The sequence below is a fragment of the Euprymna scolopes genome, chromosome 4, assembly GCF_053919585.1.
Source record: "Euprymna scolopes isolate OS-2025 chromosome 4, ASM5391958v1, whole genome shotgun sequence".
Taxonomy (NCBI): Eukaryota; Metazoa; Mollusca; class Cephalopoda; order Sepiida; family Sepiolidae; genus Euprymna; species Euprymna scolopes.
The window spans coordinates 101,217,693-101,241,992 of record NC_136485.1 but is presented as its reverse complement, the minus strand read 5'-3'; the positions used below and the strand labels follow the sequence as shown (position 1 = coordinate 101,241,992).

Genomic DNA, 24,300 nt, shown 5'->3' with positions numbered 1-24,300 from the left:
TACTTCCAAGTATTTATAGACAGCATCTTCTTCAAGGTTTTCAATAGAGCCATTGTCAAGATTAAGATGTTCTGATGCTGTCTTTTTTCCTTTCTTTATGGTGCACTTAGCACATCTGTCGAATCCAAACTCAATGCAGACGTCCTCTGTATAATTTTTAACAATGTCTATCAGAGAGACAAGTTGTATCAAGATACAACGAGTATTGTCAATTGATTATGTCAAATCCATAAGATACAACGAGTATTGCCAATTTATTATGTCAAATCCATAAGATACAACGAGTATTGTCAATTGATTATGTCAAATCCATAAGATACAACGAGTATTGCCAATTGATTATGTCAAATCCATAAGATACAACGAGTATTGTCAATTGATTATGTCAAATCCATAAGATACAACGAGTATTGTCAATTGATTATGTCAAATCCATAAGATACAACGAGTATTGCCAATTGATTATGTCAAATCCATAAGATACAACGAGTATTGTCAATTGATTATGTCAAATCCATAAGATACAACGAGTATTGCCAATTGATTATGTCAAATCCATAAGATACAACGAGTATTGTCAATTGATTATGTCAAATCCATAAGATACAACGAGTATTGTCAATTGATTATGTCAAATCCATAAGATACAACGAGGATTGTCAATTGATCCATAAAAGACAATAGGTTTTGCAATTGATTGATTGAAGTAATTTTGTTTTTCGGTGATAGTTCTGATGAGAGGATTATTTTTAAGTCGCTTTAAATATCCTCCCTGCATTTTTTCTTTTATCTTTCCACGTTCAAGTGTCTCATTCTTCTCTACTTCCAAGTATTTATAGACAGCATCTTCTTCAAGGTCTTCAATAGAGCCATTGTCAAGATTAAGATGTTCTGATGCTGTCTTTTTTCCTTTCTTTATGGTGCACTTAGCACATCTGTCGAATCCAAACTCAATGCAGACGTCCTCTGTATAATTTTTTACAATGTCTATCAGAGAGACAAGTTGTTTCCCTGATTCCGCATAGAGTTTCAAGTTGTCCATAAAGAGTAGATGGTTTACTCTTATTTTCCTCCTTCTTTCCTCTCATGCTGAGATTGTATCCAGCATTGGTTCGTTTAAGTAGCTTACTTAGTGGATCCATTGTGAGGCAGAAAAGGAGCGGTGAGAGGCTGTCTCCCTGGAATATTCTTCACTTGATCTTTATGTTTGGGGTCTGTATCCTTCCTTCCGTATGCTGTAGCGTAATTGATGTGTACCATCTGGCCATTTGTTTTTGAAGGAATGATTTAATATCAGTGTGCACATTGCACAGCTCCAAACATCAAAGTATCCAGGAATGAGGTATACTGTAAAAGGCCTTTTTGTAATCAATCCAGGTCATTGACAGATTTCTTTGTCTTCTTCTGCAGTCTTCTTATATGGTTCTGTTTACAAGGAGTTGGTCTTTTGTGTCAAGCTTTTTCCTCATACACCCCCTCTGCTCACTTTCAAGGTAATCACCAGCAACCAGATGGTCATATGTTGCATCAGCAATTATCCCTGTTAGGAGCTTGTAGGTTGTTGTGAGGCAGCAGATTGGTCGATATTTGCTAGTCATGTGGGTGTCCTCATTTTGGGGAATAAGTGATGTACTGCCTGCAGTAAGCCACTCAGGCGGCTCTTCATCTCCACTGATGATTCTATTGAATGCCTTGGCATAGTGATGATGAAGTGCGCTCAGTTTTTTCAGCCAGAAATTTGGTATTTGGTCTATTCCTGGGGTCTTGAAATTACTGCATTGAGCTACCTTCCTGCAGACAGCTTCCTTGGTAATTTTTAGAGCTGGCATCTTTTCTTTCTCCTTGTTATCTTCTTTGATGGTATTTACCCAATTATTTTCTTTATGTACTTTAGTGTCCTCCAGAAGTTTTCAACTTCTTCTTGTGTTGGTGGGGAGCTCACCTTTATTTCTTCTTTAACGAGGCTCCTGTAGACCATTCTTGGATTTGTTTCAAAAAGTTTATCCTTTTTTGCTTCAAAGTTTTTGGTTTTATTTTTTATTTGTGCAGCGAAGGCTTTTATTTCAGCCTGATGTTCTGCCATCTTTGCTCTTAGCTGCGCTGGGGTTTGGAGGGAATAGTAAGTTTTCAGCTTATTCACCTTCTTATTTAGTTTTTTGCCTGGGGTTTCACAGGACGGGAATGTAAATATCTGGGACGTTTCCTTTTGGAGTCTATCTATTTTCTGCTGAAGTTTTTGTTTCCAGCCTGGATTATATGATTTAGCCGTCATGTTTCCTCTTTTACTCTCCTGATGTTTGGGTGAGAGTTTTAACTGAATAAACCATGCTGCCCGGTATGTTGCAGGATTTATTTCACCCAACGGTGCATTAATTGGAGTGATTCTTTCGAGGGCATCGTTGACTTTTGAAACAAACACCTTGAAGGCTTTATTCATACTAATTTTTACCAGTCTGGGCCAATCTTCAACAGCCAGACCTCATGCCATTTCTATCCTGTTTACCAGATCTTCCTCTAGCTCCAATTGGTCCGTGTCCAGTGTCACATGTTCAAGTGAGATATACTGTCGGCATGTCTGCCAATTTTTAAATTGTTTTGGGTCTGTTGGGAGTGATTTCTGGGGAGATGTTGCATTATTTGATGGAGTGACACATCGGGAATATTTCTGGTTTGTTTTTGGTAGACAACTAAGACTTGGACTTGTTGGCATTGTCTCAGGGAGCTGTGTCAGGTGAGAATGTGTTGCAGTGTGTTCTTGTTTGGTTTGGCAGATCTTAGGTATAGAGAGGAGATTGCTGATTGTGCAAATGTTGTTTTTAGCCATTGAATGGACATCTTTTTTTAGCTGGGATATTTGCTCATCAGAAAAGACATTGTTTCTCAGAAAATTAGATTTTTGACATGTTAACTTTTCCTTCTCAATCCCCTTCTTGTTTGGGCAGTGGTGCTTAAAAATCTTTTGCCATTGCTTACAACTTTCTGTGAGTTTTTGGTATTTTATTTTTGCGTATTCCATTGACCAAATCAATGTCCATTTTTCCTCCCTATTCCACTGGGTTTGGGCAAATTCAGCAATGTTAGATTTGGTGAAATCAATCGCTGCTTCACTAAAAGATTTCTTCTCAATTGACTCTCTAACATCTTTTGGGAGATATTTATGTATTTGTGATACAATTGAAAGCAAGTTCTTAGTTGTGGTTATTGTTGTTTTTTCTTTTGGTAAAGGTGAAGTTTTTATTTGAGCCTCGAATACTATGTTTTTTTTTCCTCCCCAATTTCTCATACCTTGAGTGAAGAATAATTTTTTTGTCACCAAGAGACCACTTGATTTGGTTATAGTGTCTTTTTGTTTGGTCTTGCCGGATTCCAGGACTAGGATTTGACTGGTGTGGTGGGGTGTCCAGCTTAGTGTTATCACTTGTGGAGACATCACAAGGAGAAGGTGCACCGTTATTTTCCTCATATGACCCAGTGCCTAGCCATGCTGAGGGGATCTTTTTATCCTGGACGACATCCTGCCAGTTTGTTGATTTAGTTTTATTTTTCATTTTCATTTAAATTCGAATATTTGGTCAAGGTTTACTTTAAATTGAAAATTGAAAGTATCCTCATACCAGAGTCCCTGGTAAACCCCTGTACAGAGAAGCTGAAGACACCCGAGGTTGGTGTCTAGTAGGCATACAAGTTCTCCCCAGTATGGCACTTAACGTGTTGGTTTAACTCAGGGAAATCCAGAACTGGTCTGACCTCCCCTTTTGTTGGTTGCAAAATGGCCATCAATGGTAAGATGCCTGATTCGACGTTATCTGTACACGGCAACAATATGCCCTCCTCAATCCATCTGTCCACTTCATGTTCAAAATCCTTTCTTGCTCCTTCTTCGACCAGATTATCATAGCATGCACCCCTTTTTGTTAGAGTCAGCACTTTATTCTTCCACACCCACTCCACCATCCACAGATTCCCGTCGAATTCCACTTGAAAATCCAGATTACTGAGCAATATCCATCTCTTTTCTCTAGCCTCTTTGATCCCTTTGTTGACCTGCTCTATCACTGCATACCCAGCCGGTCTGAATCTCACACAATTGCTGCTGACAGTGATACCTCATAAGTCGGCATATTATGTCCATTCCGACAATCTCGTAGTCGGCAATAACTGCATGAACCTTCATCTGGTAATCCTCAATTTCAATTGTGACGGTCCTCCTCCCTCGACACTTCACTTGTGACCCATCGAATGCCACTACTTCACCCTTCCCTTTCCATCCTCTGACCACTGAGCTCCCCCTTGCCAGTTTCCCAGACTCGTACAGTTCATTGCCATGTGACCACTCTGTTTACACCTGTGGCACATCATCCTTTTGAAGAATTTCCTGCAGTCTCTCCATAGGTGTAGGCCCCCACATTCGAAACATGCACCTCATGGTCTCAGTTAGCTTCTGCTCACATCCTTCCGCGCTGCTGCTACCATTCCTATAGACCCAGAGGGTTGAGTGCTCATTAATATTTTCACAGTTGGGAGCAGCTCATTCAACTTCAAGGTGTCAACACCCGGGACCTGCCGCAACCTCTTGGAAATCTCCTCTTGGAACCTGGTGACAAACATCATCTTAACCACATGACTCACTGCCTGCCTCCTAATTCCTGCTAGCTCCACCAATCTTTTAAGCCCATTAGCATACACATAGATGGATTCCCTTGTCCCCCTCATCTCTTTTGATCTGTTGAACGCCTCAAACAGTCCCTGGGCAAATGCCTGGATCAATCTGACTTTGATTGCATCAGTGTCATCCTGTTCCTACTCGTTCAACTCCAAATATAGGGCTAGCACATGTCCCATCCAGGAACAGTGGCAACATCACTTATCTTTAGCAAGACCATCATATCACCTTCACCACTGAAAGGCTTTATCATATTGTTCAGGCTGGTGGTTATAGCCGAAATAGCTTGTTCTTCTGGTTTCAAATCAAGGAAAAAATTGTAGCAATGAGCCAACAAACGCGTGGCTTGAAATCCAACAATATGACTAGCACCAACAATCATCAAAGACACGGATTCCACCATACTTCTCGAATTGAGCTGCTTTTATACAGCCTGCATATGTGCAGTGTAATTTCACAAGACTTTACAAAACCACAGTTCATAAAACTACGGGCACCATCTTTGATCTCTCTCTCTTTCTTACCTGACTCTGCCCGATGCACACATGTGGTAAGACTTCTGTTTTCCTTTCTTTTAACTTTAAACAACGATCTCCATTAAATATTTCTTAGCCTTGTGGGATTCAGGAGCAAATATGGTTGCTGATGTGAGGGAATGTGGTTTAGAATAACTATTATACATTGTAACTCTGGCTGTAAAGACAATCATTACATCTAACAGAAATACAGTCACTCACTTTAATCACTTTCTATTAGCAATTAACAAATTAACTGAAATAAAGGATCAACTTAATTTGGAAAAACATAAACTCATTCAAGATATGACCACCCGATGGAATTCAACATATTATATGCTAAAAAGAAATTTAGAGCAACTAAAAGCTCTTATAATGTATGCTATTGATAAGATTCCTACCTTAACAACTTACCAATGGGGAATTGTTCAAAAAATTGTCCAGCTACTGAGTCTAATTGAAGAAATCATCAAATAAGCACAAAACTTCAACCATATCGATCATTAATATGTACAATTTTAGCTTTCAGGTTATTTCTTTCAAAAGCTGCCCAATCTAATTCGAATATTTCTGACTTTAGTAGAATCCTTACCACTGCTGAACAATTCAATGAATCAATGGAAACAAGATTTTCATTCTAAATGATAAAAACCTTGTGTCTACTTTCCTAGATCCAAGATTCAAAGAAAAATTTCAAAAGAATTACATGGAAAACACTATTAAGAATTGGATTCTATTGATGATAATGAAGCAGAATCAGTAGGATACACTTCTCTTTCAAACCTGTTTGATGAATTAGCTTCGAATAAGCCTACAGTAACAAATCAAAACTTAGAGCAGATAGAAGCTTAGTTAAACCTGAGACTGCAACTACAACAGAAACACAAGAATCACAATCTAAACTCAAAAGCCCTTATGCTGAAGTGCACAAAAGAACTTGACCATTATGTAGTTTTACAACTATTTGCAAGAGGTGATGATCCATTTTAGTGGTGGAAGTAGACAAAGGAGACTTTACCACTGCTGAGTAAACTGGCTTCAAAATATTTAAATGCACCACCTTCTTCTGTGGATAATGAGAGGCTCTTTAGTACAGGTAGTAATGTGTATGAACCTATAAGGAACAGGCTGCATCATGAGAATAGAGAAAAGCTAATGTTTCTACATTACAACTTAAAAGTATTCAATTTTAAATACTGAGGAGACTATGAGAGCAGAGGAGGCGAGCAACAAGAATAGAAGAGGAAATACAGCTGCAACGGGTAAGCTTCCAAGAATTGATAGCTTTTGACATATATCAATAAAAATATTAATATACATAAATAGCTCTAATTATTGTTTTATATAAACATGTAAAAATTTCTATGGATTTTGCCTCATGTATACAAAGCTCATGAATACAAAGCTCAAATCTTGCATTACTGTATGAAGCCCCAGAATCATACAGTACCAAACACCATATATAGGGAAAACGAGTTAGCATACTATTGTGTTCACCCAACTCTCCTCTGCATAAAGCATCAGTCAGAGGTACAGAATGCATCTGACAACATGGTCAAAATCCAATGTTTATGAAGGCGACTTTCAAATCTACATCTCACTGCAAAAAAAACTGTGGAGGCTCTGCTCACCTTTATACGCCCCTGCACATGCCTCTTATATCTGTGGTGTTCTAGATAAACAAAAATCTTTTGTCAAGACATGGAATAAAAAACCTTACAAGCAACTGCAGCTGTCAGTGAAGAATCTGATGATTCTAGTGATCTGGATAATCGCATTGCATTATTATCGTTTTCACATTGATCATCATTACATCACAACATTTACATGAAATAAACATATGATAGCTTCGGTATTACACTTAATTTTAAAACAATCCCCAATTTCTATTAGTTCCTGATACACGGGTTACAAAGTCGAAAAATTTGGAATCCATTTTCTGCCTTTTTAAAAAAGTGGCGTTTATTACCGTATGATTCTGTGGGCTTCATACATATCACTGGTAAACATTCCAAAGCCAAAGATGCATTTATTTCACACTTGTATTTTATTGTAAAAATAGTGTCTTACACATGTTTCGTTGAATGGTGGAAATTAAACAAACAACTCATCGGAGACAAATTTATGTTCTTCATTGGAGTTGAAGATTTTTTTCCTGGGATTACAAAGGATAAATGTTGGTAAAAGGAAATGGAAATCGTTAAAAGTTCTAAGAGTAAAAAGATCTTGCTTATTATAGAATTGTTGGCAACCTTCTGAAGAAAATAAAAAGTTGAATCTCAGAACTGACAAGCGACACTAATTATTATAATGCCATATGTGATTTTTTTCAATATAAGCCATACTTCTGAATCTTCGTATTAAGGTTCAAAATTGAAGGCAAGAAGTTATTCATAAAATATAAGAGATGTTATAAAAATATTATTAATAAAAAAGCTAAAATTTATTCAGATTAAATTTACCTGTCAGATATTAGGTTGAGGAGAAAGTTCTTGCAGATTTTTTTAATTTGGATTTCAAATGATGTATTTTCCAATAAATTTTCATTATAATACTTTTACTTTATATATCATTTTAAAGAGGGTTTTCACTCTATCTAATCGTTTAAATTACAATCGTTTTAAAACGATTGTCTTCTTTTCAAAATTTTGAATACAAGACGAAAAAAAAAGTAAAATTTGGACAATTTTCTTATTTCAATTCAAGCTAGGCCAAAAAGCTACTGTAACAGGTCACGATATCAATGAAGCATTTGGCCCTAGAACCACTACCACGCACATTACAATGGTGGTTTAAGAAATTTTGTGGCGGCGACGAGTGTCTTGATAATGAGCATAGTGATCGGCCATCAGATGTTAACAACGATCAATTACAAGCTTTAGTCGAAGCCAATCCACGCACAACTGTTTGAGAACTTGCTTCTAAATTACATGTAACATATACAATGGTTTCCATCCACTTGAGAGAGATTGGAAAAACAAAGCAGCTTGATAAATGGGTGCCTTACGAATTGAATGACAACCAAATCACTGATGACAACCACTGGTTTTTAACACATTTCTGACTTTTAAATCAGTTCTGTATTCCACATAGTAACCTAAAAAAACGTATCCGGGTCTTACTGTATATATATCTGATATTTCCCCAAAACATCTGGCCTTGATGGAACGGAGACTAAAACTTGCTGCTATGGTTTCAAGTCATCAGAAATAGCAGTAAAGGAAGACTTGATTCCAAATATTTCTCATATGTTATATCTCTCCTCTTTTGGAAATCGAGTACGATTATGAATATCTCCAGTATCAAATAATCTTTATATATGAAAACCAAAGGCAGGGGTTATAACATATGAGAAATATTTGGAATCAAGTCTTCCCTTGCTGTTATTTCAGATCATTTGAAACTATAGCAGCAAGTTTTAGTCTCCTCTCCATCAAGGCCAGAGGTTTTGGGAAAATATCAGATATTTTGTAACTAATAAGCATTACTAGGAAAACAAATGACTATGACGGCAACATTTTATGGCTGTAAAAGGTGCCAAAAATAGGCTCTGGATAATGGATGATCCTCCTAATGTGCGACCTTAAGGGCAAATGTCACATATTCCACGACACAATTCAGGCCATTACCTTTCCAATGCCGCTTCATTTGTTAAATTCTGATCAATAGTTGCTGAGATTTTGAACTCATAAAATTTTCAAAAAGGTGATATATATATATATATATATATATATATATATATATATTATCATTTATATAAATGTAAGTGTTACAATGTGCAGACCGTTTTGATCATAATTGATCTCATCAGGCAAGAAGATTTAAAAATTCAAAAATTGAAAAGGGGGTTCAAGGCCATTTTCAATTTTAGAGAAGAAAAAATATACTTTGCCATGACTGGCGAGAAGTAAAGTTAATGTTCTTATGGATTTAAATTTAATTACAAAAATAAAATGTCAGTTAAAGAAGGGGTAGTAAAAGGATATTTTGGGGGAAGGATTAGAGAGAGTGATAAGAGGGAGAGGGTAATATAAAGATATAGAGGCGGGTATAAATTCAATAAGAGGGAGAAAGGGAGAAAAGAGGAGTGAAACAGTTGACATGTAATAAAAGAAGGTGTCAGAAGACGATATTAATAATTTTATAATTCAAGTCATTTAAGACTCTCGACTATGGAAAAAAAGGTTAACTGAATTGGGTCATATTGTCTATCTATAAAACACGTCGTTTGCCGTCCAATGATTTATTTATTTTTTTAATTATATCTCTTGTTTTCAAATTGACGCTGACTTTTTCACTTATATCAAATTATTTATTTATTTCATTTATATCTTAATAAGTTAAACTATTTAAGCTTATCAAATAGTTGTTATTTTAGCTTTTATTTTGTTTCTATACATATATATACACACACACATATAAATACGCACTCAAATACATATGTATACATATATATACACAGAGATAACCCCCCCCCCCAAAAAAAAAACTGTCTGCACATCGTAGCAAGATATGACTGTATTTAAGATAATAAAAAATATATAATTTGCTCTCTTTGATTGAGCACTATCAACTACCCTTGTTGAAATCCAATTATTCTTAATTTTGGGACATATTTCTACCTGGAATATATATATATATATATATATATATATATATATATATATATATATATATATTATTCAATTTTCACCCCAAACAAGGCAAGTGCCACTTTGAAGTAGGGGGCTACAGTCGGGGACATAATTTGTGGGGGCATTATGAAGGGAGATGAGTAGAAAGATGTTTGATCACATTACACTTGAACTTCTGCCTATCAGTACAGTTGGGAAAGAAGGGAGTTCCAAAGACTTGCAGTTCTGGGGAAGAAACTATTGGAGTAAAAAGCTTTCTTACACCTAGGGATCTCTACTGTAAAGGGGTGGGACTTAGTTGCTTGTCGTGTTTGTCGGGGGTAGTCACGTCGAGGAGGTACAAGTGCATGTAGTTCGTCAGAGCATTCACCATTAAAGTATTTGTAGAACAGGGAGAGGAATGCAGCATTTCGTCGATGGGACAGAGGCTGAAGCCTAGATGACAGTTTTAGACCTATCAGGTTGGTGACTCTCTTTTGAACCCTGTCCAGGAGTGAGAGACAAGCAGCAGATGCACCAGCCCAGATGTGACAACAGTACTCCATACATGGGCGAATGGTGGCCTTTCAGGCATAAGTAATTTTCTGGCATGGTAGAGAGAGCCCACCATCTTTGCAGCAGCCTTGGCAATGCTCTCAATATATATATATATATATTCCAGTTCATGTTCCCTATAAACGTTAGGCCAAGGAGTTTAAAAGAAGTACTTTCAGGCATGTGTTCTTGGCCATTGTTATTGGTGGTAAAGAAGGTTTCTTGTAGTTATTAAAGGAAACAAGCTTAGTCTTGGCAGCATTGTATGTGACCATCCATTTTTGTCCCCATTCCACTACAGATTGGAGGTCATCCTCTAGTGTTTCTGCCATTTCCTTAGATATGTGTTCATTTGTTTTCCCCTCATGCCTGTTATAGAGGGTGGTGTCATCGGCAAATATACCTATCTCTGAAACAATTTTATCAGGGAGGTCATTTATGAATATCAGGAATAATAAAGGTCCAAGGATAGACCCCTGGAGTACTCCCGCATTAATATCATATTGTTTGGATGTACGACCACCGAGGACAACTTGGATTTTTCTCTTACTTAAGAAAGATTTAATTACATTATGTATTCTTCCAGTGATACCATATGATCTAATTTTCCTTAGAAGACCATCGTGCCATACTCTGTCAACAGCCTTAGATATATCAAGGGCTACCGCTCTACCCTCCCCTGTTTTGTCCAATGAACGGTATATACGTTCAGAGACTACAGTTAAGATATCTGCTGTTGAACGGGCTTGCTTGAATCCATATTGTTTGTCGGTCAGAAGTTTAGCAGCTGTTAGGTGTTGGACTAGGGATTGATTAACTAAGGACTCAAATATTTTGGCGAAAAGTGGGGGGAGGCCAATGGAGCAATAATTTAGTGGGTCAGTTCCTTCACCAGAATTCTTGAAAACTGGTACCACAGAAGCGGTTTTCCAGCAGTCGGGAAAGCAAGATTTGTTAAGGCATTTATTGTAAAGTTTGGAGAGAACTGGAGCAACCTCAGCAGAGCATTTTTGTAATAACACAGCCGGGATGAGATCTGGTCCACATACTTTCGAGGTGTCTAGGTTTCTTATGATAGCATGGACCTGAGAAGGGGTGATTTTCAAATCGTCTAGTGTGGCGTCTGTCCGCAAAGGAAAGTCAGGGAGGGAGTGGTGTGTCGGGTCCAGTGTGGAGTTTGAGGCAAACCGACTGGCAGCAAATTAGCCTTGTCGGTTGCCGTGCAAGCAACCTCATGATTGTTTGATAGTGGGGGAATCGTTGACTGCCCATTATTTACTACACTGTTGTAGATTTTCCAAAAATTACTGGTTCCTAATTTCTGTGCTTCGATGCGTTTCCTGGTGGTTTTAGTGTAATCTGTCTTAGCTGTCGCTATTACTCTCTTACAATTATTTCTGGCTTCTATATACTTCTGTCTGTTTGAACTGGACTTATGTCGATTGAATCTGCAAAATGCATGCTGGCTTTGAGCAGTGGCAGCTGCACAAGCAGAAGTAAACTATTGGGGAGAGTGGGGCTTGCTATAGGATTTCCGTGGGGGAACATGTGCTTCAATTGCAGTTTCGAACCATTCAGTGGTCTCATTTGCACACTGTTCAGCTGCAAAAAAAAAGATATTTTGCCATGGGGCATCTCTGATGAGTACCCTGATGGCTTTCAGCCTTTTTGTAATGCCTCATTGTTTTCAGTAGTGGGTCTTCAGTTTTAGGGCGAGAATTTAGGGTGATTTCTACCATTATCACAGCGTGATTAGCATTCCCGAGTGGGCTGTGGGCATTTGTTGTACAATCAATATATAGTTATATAATTGAATATTAAAATGCTCATACCTTTGGTTCTATGGGACAAAATTACATTTTTTTTTTACATGGTAGTCGTCACCACTTATCAAGGCCCGGAAGCCACTTGGGGATAAGGGTTATTGCGTGTACAATAATCAATGGGATAATATCGTAGTAATCATTAGTAATAGAGATTTAATAAAGTGTCTTACTTAAGGGGGGGGGTTATCAGGAATTTGTTTATGTTGGACTTAAAGACATCCAAGTTTTAGTCAGGTGGGAAACAGGCAAACGGAAGAGAATTCCACAGGCTTGCACTTCTAAGAAAGAAGCTTTGTTCATGGAATCTACGTTTTGATTTAGGCACAGATAAAGAGTGGGGAAAATTATTGATAGTGGTTTCAGCTAGATGGGTGTTTTTCGTGAAATATTGGGAGGGGGGACCAGAGACTGGAGCTCAGACGAGCACTTGCCATGGAAATAACGATAAAACAAGGATAGGCTCGCAACTTCTCTTCTGTGGGAGAGGGATTGCAGGGTAGAGAAATTTTGTACTCTGTCATTTTGTACTCTGTCAAGGCATGATAGGCTGTTTTTGGCAGCTCCTGCCCAGATATGGCTACAGTATTCCATCCTTGGACGTACTTGGCTTTTATATAGATAGAGAATTGCATCAGCAGTGAGATATCTTCTGGAGTGGTAGAAAGATCCTACCATTTTTCCAGCGACCTTGGCAACAGACTTGATGTATGTGTTCCATTTCAGATCAGGAGTAAAGGTCAATCCCAGAAGCTTGTCAAAACATGGAGCCTCCCCAAAACGAGCACCATCCATTTCAATTGATGCCAGATGGGTATCAGAGCGTTGATGATGTAAAGATAAGAGCTTGGTTTTAGATGCATTAAAGGTAACCAGCCACCTCTTTCCCCACTGTACCACGCGCTCAAGATCAGAGTAGAGAGAATCAGAGAACTTTCTCATTTACAGCCTTTGATGTGTTGCCATAGATAGTCGTGTCATCAGCATAGATGTTAACGAATGATTTAAGTATGTGTTTTGGGAGATCATTGATGTAGATCAGGAAGAGCGTTGGGCTCAGGATGAACCCCTGAGGGACTCCAGCATTATTACTGTGGGCCTCTGATTTCTGCCCATCAACCACTACTCTTATAAGCCTATCAGAGAGAAACGATTTAATAATTGAGAAAACATTTCCAGTTATACCGTAGCTGGAAATCTTGTGAAGTAGGCCTTTACCTTACGAAAATTTTCTGGCTTTTTGAAGATTATAATGTAATTCTATAATTGAAATTTTATGACAATTGTTAAAAAAAATCTATATTTTCAAACCAATAAAATATACCCGAATTTGCCTACATTTGTATATATATAATGCTTGGCAAGCCAGTTTTAGTTTTGCTGCTTTTGGGATGAATTTTACTTAGTGTTCTTTTGTTTGGTTGTCTCCCCTGTGGCTTTGCCAGGCCACTAATATATATATATATATATATATATATATATATTATGGCAGTAGAGTTTAGTTTCCTAGAAGTACATCCAATGAAACAATATGTGTCTACCAAAAAGTGCTCAATGAGTAAACTGAGCAGGAATATTAAATTTATTCATACAAACATTGATGGCTACATATGTACATACATGTTTCTGTAATCACCCGTGCTGGGGAGATTACATCTTCAGGCCATGAATTATCTTCAAAGAGTTTTCAAAGATAATTCATGGCCTGAGACGTAATCTCCTCAGTACGGGTGATTACAGAAACATGTATGCACATATGTAGCCATCAATGTTTGTATAAATAAATTTTATATATATATATATATATATATATATATATATATATATATATATATATATATATGTATGTATATATATATATATATATATATATATATATATATATATAATGAACTCTTCTGACAATTTTAATGTATGAGCTTCCACCACAACAACTAAGTTGCTCGGAAATCTACACAGATGATTTGTTTATAGTGGTGAAGGCTTTGTGTAGAACCAACCACACTTTTTGGTTATACTGTTAACCTTTGTCGGTGCAGATGACTGCCACAGGACAAAGTATATAGTAGACCACAGGTGTTTACATCAGAGTTTCCTTCTCCTAGATACATGTCTTTACAAAAACTGGGGGTGCATCTCTACCAGTGAATTAATGCACCCCCAGATAATAACCTGGAAATTTCTACGACTCGGCACGATACATACAGGGCCTAGACTTCCCAAATGGTCACCATTTCGTACTGACCAGCTCAATGTTACTTTACTTTGGTGATCGTGTGAGAACTGGTGTGTCAACATGATTGTGCCGTATATATATGTGTGTGTGTGTGTGTGTTTATATATATATATATATATACATATATATATGTGTGTGTGTGTGTGTGTGTGTGTGTGTGTGTGTGTGTGTGTTTGAAAATGTGTTTATATATCTCATTATTCATATATGTGAGTTGTGTGTTTATATGATGATTGCTGCATCTTTCCAGATTATCGCCTTCACATTGAGTAATCCCAATCTTGTCGTCCATTCCATCTCAAATGACTCTGCACTCCCACTGCAGATTTGCACATATTGAGGCAGATGTGACATACAAATTGAGCAATTTCCATCGAGTCGATTTCCTCAGGAGGTTGAAGGGTATTCCTATGAACAATCACATGTCTTCTCAGATCAGCAGTAGATTTGCAAACTTTGCTGCATGTTAAACAGATTGTTTGGTTCGGACTAATAGGGGCAAAGTTGACCTGAAAGGAATTTTGTGCGATTTAAGGTGGTTGACATAGCCAGCTTTTGACAAAAGCATTCATTCACAAGTGTCGCATTTCCAGCTCTGTGTGTCATGGTTAAGACCATCAATTAAACCTTTGTGAAGCTCTCGCTTCAGTGTGCTGTGGGCCTGCTTTCTTTTCTCTAGAGCATCACAACTTTCATGCACAAACTTTCGCCACTTTGGCCTTTGCAGAGTAAGTTCTTCCCATGTGTCGATGTCGATTTGTAAGACTTTCAAATTATTCTTTGTAGAGATACTGAACCTCTTCCTAGGCTTGTGTTGAGGGCGCTTGCCATTTTCCAGCTCCCCATAAAAAATTCGTTTTGGCAGCCTACAATCTTTCATTCGAACCAGGTGGCCCACCCAACGCATGTGAGATCTGATTACAAGGGTCTCAACACTAGAACAACATGCTCTCACAAGGACTTCAGTATCGGGTACTTGTGCTTTGCCACTTGATGTTTGAGATACGTCTCAAGCATTTTTGGTGAAATCATTCAAGCCATTTAATGTGCCTTTGATGCAATGTCAATGCCTCCGATGAATACAACAGTGTGGTTAGCACACAGGTCTTGTAAACGCAGATCTTAGTCTTGTCTGTGATGCCACGATCAGACCACTCTCTCTTCTCCAACCTCCCAAAAGCTACAGATGCCTTTTGAATTCGCCTGTGGATTTCAGTGTTGAGACAGCCATCCCTCGACAGAGAATTACCAAGGTACACGAATGAATCAACTACTCCCAGTCCAGCACCACAGACCATGATGTTCGGCTCCACGTATGATTGGCCCGGTGCAGGAGTGAAAATTACCTTTGTTTTAGACTGATTTTCAGACCAAAGGCAGTGCAGGAGTCAGCAAAGCTATCCATTATATGCTGCATATCAGTTTCAGTATGCGGCAAAAAAACAGCATTGTCTGCATACAGTAACTTGACCAAGACACGATGCAGCTGTGGTTCGAAACTTTGACATGACACCCCTATCGCAATCTTGAAACGCATGAGCAAGTAGAGCAGCAAAATATATAGAGAAAAGAGTAGGGGCAGGAATATCACCTTGTTTGACACCATTGTCAACTGGGATTTCATCAGACAATTTTCTGTTAAACGAGACTTAAGCTTTCATGTCCCTGTGCAGTTCCTTGAATATTCTAACAAAGGTTGGGGACACCCTACTTTCTTTAAGATTAACCAGAGAGCATCCCTGTTAACGATGTCAAATGCTTTGGTTAGATCCACAAACACTTGATACAGTGGTATCTGTTGTTCAATGCATTTCTCCTGGACTTGCTGGGCTGAAAAAATCATATCCATAGTTCCTCTGCCAGACCTAAAGCCACTTTGTGACTCTGTAATAGCAGTAGGACAAACATCCTCCAGTAACCTGTTTAATAGAAACTGTGCGAGAACTTTCCCAACAGCTTCCAAAAGCATAACCCCACGGTAGTGGTCACAAACATTCTTCCGTCCCTTTCCTTTAAACAGGGTCACCAAGACACCATCAATCCAATCCTGTGGAACAGGAGCACCTTTCCAGATTTTCTCAACAAAACCAAGGATAGCATTAGCAATATTCGCACCTCCAATCTTAAGAAGCTCCACCGGAACACCATCCAAACCAGGTGCCTTGGCACTGCTGATTTGTGCGATAGCCAACTGCACCCCAACCAGATTAGGCAAACAATCCATTCTGAATATGATATCACATTGTAGTAGGCTATCAATTGCATCAGCCTCTACTGCTGAGGAATTGTGAAACATATCAGTAAAGTGCTCTTGCCATCTTTTCAGGATATTTTCTCGATCCTTAATACAACAGAACCATCTTTCGACATCAGGGGAGATATTGAAGAGGTAGGAGGACCAAATACTTGGCGCAGGAGTCCATAAAATTCCTTCAAATTTTTTGCGTCAAACGCCTTTTGGATTTGCTCTGTTATATTCATCCTCCATTGGTTTTTCATTTTTCTTAGCTCACGTTGCAATGTGGCTTTGACCTCTTTGTATTGTCACAAATTAGTTGTATGATCAGAATGATCTTCACAAAGTAAAGATTCATAAATTGTCTGTTTATTCATCAGCAACTGATTAATTTCAAGATTGTTGTCGTCAAACCAGTCCTTTTTCTTATCCCTTTTGAAGCCAAGAACTTCAGCACCACCAGAATAAATCTGAGTCTAAAAATTCACCAATGTACCATCAAATGCAAGATTATCGAGCTTTTCTGCCAAACTCTTTTGAACTTCAGGCAACTTTAACTTGGCGACATCAATACGGCTAGATACCTTAACACCACTGTGACAAATTTTCTTACGGATTCGTAAATTAATCTTTCCTCTCACAAACTTGTGATCGGTGCCACATTCAGCACTGCGCATGACACCAACAGTATACGCATCTCGAAGGTTGCATTTTCGAGTTATGATGAAGTCAATTAGGTGACCATGCTTTGAACGTGAGTGTATTGAAGTAGCTTTATGCTTCAGTTTATGGCAAAAAAAAGTGTTACAGATAGCAAGATTAAATTCTGAACACAGCTCTAGTAGCTTAAGGCCATTAGCATTCATGGTACCGATACCATAGCCGTTAAGAGGACACCAGGTCTCATAGTCTTTCCCAACACGGGCATTGAAATCACCAAGAATAACATGTTTTTCATTAATTGGTGTAAATGCAACAGAGCGCAGAGACTCATAGAAACACAAGATGTCATCTTCATTCACTTGACGGGTTGGTGCATAGACTGAAAGAATTGTGATGAATCTGTTATGTGAGAGAGGAACACAAAGTTTCATGATGTGTTCACAGATACTTGAAGGAAATTCCATAGTATCAACCAAGGATGTTTTAATCGCAAAACCAACTCCACCATTTCTATGGATACCCTCCGGTTTACCAATCCAGAATAGAGTGTAGCCTGATGACACCTCTGTCATTTGATCTTCTCCTGAGAGGCGGGTCTCTGACAGAGCAACGATATCTATATCAAGTCTCCGTAGCTTTGCAGTGACAAGCGTTGTCCTGCACTCTGGACAGTTGGATGATGCTTTATCAAGAAGAGTGCGTACATTCCAACAGCATAAATTGAATTTTACTCCTTTTTGGAGATACATTTTTTTTTCTTTCTGCTTACATGAACCACCGTTAGCCGCAGGAAACTAATCAGTGATAGTATAACAAACAATTTTTAGTGCACCTTTTCTAGCACTTTTCCCAAGACATTGGGTGAGCAGTGCTCTCCCTGAAGAGGGCTCCTTAGTCACAGGAACCCCCACTGGAGTTGGCCTCTGTCATGTGAAGGCACAACAACGATGTTAAGATAAGGTTCCTGTCGCCTCTGTGCAGATTTGTTACTGTGTACCTCCAACTGGTCAAGTCTGTACACGTTGCCACTCCTCCATCGCCATAGGACTTGCAATAGAAATGAACGACAGATAAAGATAAGATAGAAAAAGATAAAAGATAAATCTCAAGTAACATCTGTATATTGTTGTATTAAAGTGACAAGTGCTTGTATGACACGAGTGCCCCTCTCTAAGTCTCCGCAACAATAACCCAGTGACAAGCCATTGCAAGATGACTGGTAATTGCTTTGACTGCAGATTTCTCGTAAGATTTGTCCTCTCCTAGCAGGATTGCCTCCATAAGGGCTTACAGGAGCTCCTTCTACCCCACTAATGTCATTTACCTATGACTGGGACTTAGGTAGCTGGGCACCAGAGCATGGTCCACACACTAGTGGGTCATGAATGCCGCAGTCAACAGAGCCTAAGCTCCTCTGGAGGTTTCTGTCAGGGTTACCTCACCCTTAACCAAAGGCGTGTTTATATATATATATATATATATATATATATATATATATATATATATATATATATATATATATATATATATATATAAGTTAATGTGAAAATATGCATTTGAAAAATGTGTTTATATCACTTAATTTTCATGTTAGGGGGATGGGATGAGGGAGAATCCCAGCAGTGTTCTTGATTAAAATCAAACCAATCGATGGTTAAGATATTGTTTTGATCTTTTGTAACACACACACACACACACGCGCATATATATAAAAGACGAGTGCTTTTGAAACAGATATTTTGAGGTTTGGAGTAGATTTTTGTTGCTTTTTTTTAAATTCTTAAGTAGTTTCCAACAATTTCTTGTTGGTCACTTGTTACATATCTAAGAAGAGTGACCATGGCCTGAGAGGAATGACAGGAACCACTTTTAAGAAATATAATCTCTTCTTTCTTTTATGATGACCTTTGTATGGAGGAGGTCAAGAGCATGCTGACAATTAGACAGACCATTGGCATTATAAGGCATCTTATTCTTCTCTTTGTTCACTTGGACTAGAATTGGGTTGACCCCAAGGAGGTTGGGTTCGGGGGTGGCGGGGCGCTAAATGACAAGCATGCAAAAGTTTTGTTTTGAATCATTCATCGGCAATGTCAACACTAGACATTTCCCCATTGGGTCAGTATTTAATTACATTATTTACAAGTTTTTGTATTACTTCCCACGTCTGTCCTGCAGCCATTGCCATAACTGTAGTGGACTCGTAAGAGATCAGAAAAAAAGATACAACTCGATTATTAGTGGAAACAAAATATATTAAACAGAAAAACGAATACAAAAAATGAAGAGTGTGGATACACGTCAGTCTGACTGTCACGTGTGCAAGAATCATGCATAACCACTGTAAAACATATGCTTCCGGTATTTATAGTAAGTGGGTGAGTTCATTATTATGTGTAAGGTTTGGCACCACAAAATAACGTTTTGGCCTCTGCACACTTTGGCCTTCTTCAGATATCTTTCTTTTTTGTAGTTAGTAACGAATTGAGAATTTTGAACGGAGCCCTTTATTTCATCTATTGCTTTTTAACTATTTCAAATAAGTTATATGGCTTTCTTAATTTCCTTTATTAAGGATCGAACCCCTAATCTCTAACTTAACGTTTCTAAACGGTTTTACTCTTTCATAATCCTCAAAATGAAATACGTGCTTCAAGAAGTTTCTGAACAAAAACAAAATTATATGGAATATCTTTCTTGTTGTATTGTTATTGTAGTTTGCGCCATACATATCATTATATGTACCTTTAATAATTAATTTAAGAAAAATGCAATACTTCTTTGTTAAATTTACTTACTACCTAGCTCTACTTATGTACTGAGCACTACTGCAGTAAATACTGAAAATTTATGCATAAAATTACATCTTATATTAATTTATGTGATTATATATATATATATATATATATATATATATATATATATTATGAAAATATATCTATAGCAATTAAACTACACAGAAGCGACCATGTTTCCTCCCCAGAGGAAATCATCAAGCACTTAACCTGTCATTGAATTGAAATAGAACAAGGGCTGTTGAAAATTCATGACTGAAACTTAGTGGACAAGACAAGTATAAAATGAAGTTTATTTCCCAAATGTGGTTGGATAGCAAAATATGTGAATTTTATTAACGATTACATCATTGGGTTGCATTTTTTAGGAATGGGGGCATTTACCGTCGCAATCGATTAATGGGACATATATACAATTTATCTACGTTGACCCCCCCCTCCCACAGGTAACGGGTCATCTAGTACTTAGACAAGGTTCAAAATTACTGCTGAAATTTAATAGAGGACAATCTCTTGTGTTCCTTAAAACCTCTTTCTCACAGAGACAGTCTCTCTCTCTCCCTCCCTGTCTCTCTCTCTCTCTCTCTCTCTCTCTCTCTCTCCTTATTTTCATGGAAGGGACTTGACTAAGCCCCAATGTCTGGTTCCTCTTCATAAGACATTCACAGCAAGTACTTGTCTTGCTACACAACAGAAAAGGACTTTACCGTCTTTCATTTTATTTCAGAGCTTTTTTGCAAGGTCTTCCTATCTGTTGATGATAATATAGCGAAACTGTTTTCTTGCTGATTACAACATAATCGTCTTCAAATCCAATGTCAACAAGTACTTGTCAGAAACCATATCATTAGTACCTAACCGAAGTAGCAGTCATCTTCGGCAAATGAAGCAGTTCCCTCTGAAAGAGGAAGTTTCATGGGAATATCAAATTCACAAGTAGTCCACACTTAATTCTATTTCCTAATCAGGAAGATGACGATGCTAGGTTTTTGCAGCTCTTGCAAAGGCGGTATTGACGACCTCCTCCATATAGCATCTGGTATTCTCAAATGGTCACCCATCTGGCACTGACTAGGCTCAACATTGCTTACTTTTAGTGATCTAATGAGAACCAGTGTGTCAACGAGATTATGCTGTATATGTAAATGAAGTAAATTACACATCAAAAGAACAAACCAGTGCAGTTCCAGGAGAAACATTAATAATTCAAATTCCGGGATGCTATTGACCAATTTCTGATTACAATTGTTCCATCGCATTAATCCTTATTCTTTTGTGTCTCTTAGCCTTAATAAGTCGTAATAAAAAAGTAAAAAAAGTAAATTTAAGATTTGATGCATGTGAAGATGAGCTCCCTCTACCGTGCTAGAAAATTACTCATACCTGGGAACACCCTATAAATTTAAAAAACTACAATTCACCCAGCATGGAGTATTGTTGCCGTATCTGGACTGGTGCATCTACCACTAGTCTCTCACTCTTAGACACGATTTAAAAACGAGTCTCAAATCTAATAAGTCTCGCACTGTCAGCCAAGCTTCAACTTCTGTCCCATCATCACAATGTCACATCCCTGCGCCTGTTTTACGAGTATTTTAATTGAATTTGCTCTGATGAAATCATAGTACATGTGCCCACTCGACGTATATACCCCGATTAAGCCAACACGCAGTAAAATCCCACCTCTTTACTGTTGAGGTCTCTAGATATCAGAAAGCTTTCTACTCTGATAGTTTCTTCCCTCCCTGTTTCCTGTTTCCCTGACGTTACTAATCTGCACAAGTTTACATGTAATGTGAACAGGCATCTTGCTGCTCAACTCTATAAAGTCTCCTATTAGACACGATTCCAAATAGTAGTCCCTTGCGTTCCAAGTTACAATATGATTTGTTTGGCATGAAATAGCGTAAAAATTTTTTTTTAAATATGTGTGTGGGGAATGATGGTATATGTCTGTGGAGGAGAGACGTTGGGGAAGAATCATTAATTTATTGCCGCCAGTCATCCTCAATGCAAGTATCAACAAATCAGCCAAGAAGAAAACAAGTGACGGGATGAGATTAAGGTAAGAAAAATAAGAAAAAGAAATGCAAAATTGATTGCAAAGATGAAGATGGAGACGAATAAGAAAGGAGTTTACAAAATAAATCGATATGTGTGATTTTTTTTTTTTTTTCCCCCAATCTATATCAAACTCTCGACTTCAAACACAACAAATACGACAATCGTGTGTTATTAAAGATTATCAACGAAAGTAATTTGTTTGCAAGTCACGGCTGTCAAATTGTGATTTAGTAGGAAAGATGCGCCTATTTAAAAAGGTGTAATAATAGAATGACGAGGGAATCTTATTAATGTCAATCTTGGTAACGAGACTAAATATTGATGAACAATCAACATATGACGAGCGAGATCATGCTGTTACTGGTGCTGACGACGGCAATAACGATGACGACAACGATAATAACAATAACGATAATAATGATGACGATGATGATTTTTTATATACATTGAAATAGTTTACAACATAGATTAAATTTATTGGAACATTTTGATACGAAACTGTAGAATGCCTATTTCAATACAAGTTTTAGCAACCTTTTGATAAACTATCTTTCCCAGAACAAATTTGGACTAGAAACTATCAATAAACTGTTCTTTTCAGGATAAGTCAACTAGAATCATATTGATAAACAGTCTTTTTTGATATACTTTTCAGAATAACTATTTATTCTCATAGAAGAGGTTTTGTTAAAGCCAGCATTTGTGCTACATAATAAATCATGATATAAAAAGGGGCAAAAATTACAAAAGTAATTCCGAGCGAAAGAGTTCTCTTTAAAAGTTCCAGAAGCAAAATGCATAAATTTTAGGCAAAAAATTTATAAAGGATGCATGGGTGATGTAAAGTAAATATGATTAATTTGATATTATCTGGAATATTATTCTAAAAATGATTTCTGCGACCAGATGACTAACTGATCTGGGAGTCTCATCTAAAGTCCAACTAGATGTTATTTGATCATATCTATGTGAAACCCATGTAAAACTGCAGTGCTAGATGGAATACGTTCACTTAAATCGAGTTCACAAGGCAGAAAAGAGAGACAATCCTTGTTTTTAATTTTGCACATCCATGGTACAAGTCTTTTTATGCTTCTAAATAGAAGAGTTTATTCTATGTTGGCCAGTATAATTCAGGGGAGATAATTTGAATATGGTTTACGGGAGATAACTTTTGAATATGATCAGTATTAGAAATCGACTTTTTTTTTAGAACGCTAACCTAAAATACATATGTGGCATTCCTGCTTAGCAGTTTGAACCAGCTTCCTCTCAAGGAGAAAGTTTCTAGGGAATACCAATTTCACAAGCAGCCCCCAGTCGCATGTGTATCCCGATCAGATAAAATGATAAGATTTTTGCAGTTCTTATAAGGAAGTGTAATTATCCTCTTAAATACAGCAACCGGCAGTCCCAAATGGCCACCCACCTGGTACTAACCAGGCTTAATATTGCTTACCTTTGGTTATCTAAAGAGAACTGATGTGTTAACATGATTATACAGCATAAACATATGAATCATAACTTATTCAAGAAAATATAGCAATGCAAATTAGCATTTGATAGAAAATTGGATGCCAGTGTATGAAAGGAATCCCAAATTTCTGGCCTCAGAAAATTTAGGTTACGTGGTATTAGTTGACTGGTGTCACATGAAAAGACAGACCCCCTCTTTTTTTTTGATCCGTGCTGTCTTTCAATCACCCATCCCCATGCATTAGGGTTTTGTTATACTTTGTTTTCATCTTTAGTGAGACAACTCAGTGATTAGATGATCCTATTGAAGACAAAACTGACATCCGTTTTTTTTTTTCATTCTAGAAACAAAATAGTTTTTCTTTTTTTTTTTTAATTGATTACTTTCATATTTTATAACTTTCGATGTGTGTGGCAATATCACAAACAGATCAGTGGATGTGGCTCATTATTTTCAGTCATGGGAGGAAATTCTGGAGGTAGGTGACCCTGATCATGTAGAGGTGAGTTTGATGCAATGTTTTTGGCAAATAGTTTGCCTTTGTCAGATGTTGACAGAATCACTTCAAGCTCATTAATGATGATCGGAATAGAGGATGCACATCTGTTCAGAACCTTGTTTATTTGTCAAAACTCATGGGAACCAAGCCTCTGTTCTCCT

The 24,300-nt window shown here is 37.6% G+C and overlaps 1 protein-coding gene across 2 annotated transcripts in view; it reads right to left on the bottom strand.

Moving 5' to 3' along the window:
* LOC145269201 (leucine-rich repeat-containing protein 23-like) overlaps positions 1-24,300 on the bottom strand; it is a 578,101-nt gene that overhangs the window by 428,531 nt on the left and 125,270 nt on the right. The gene's annotated exons all lie outside the window — the stretch shown is intronic.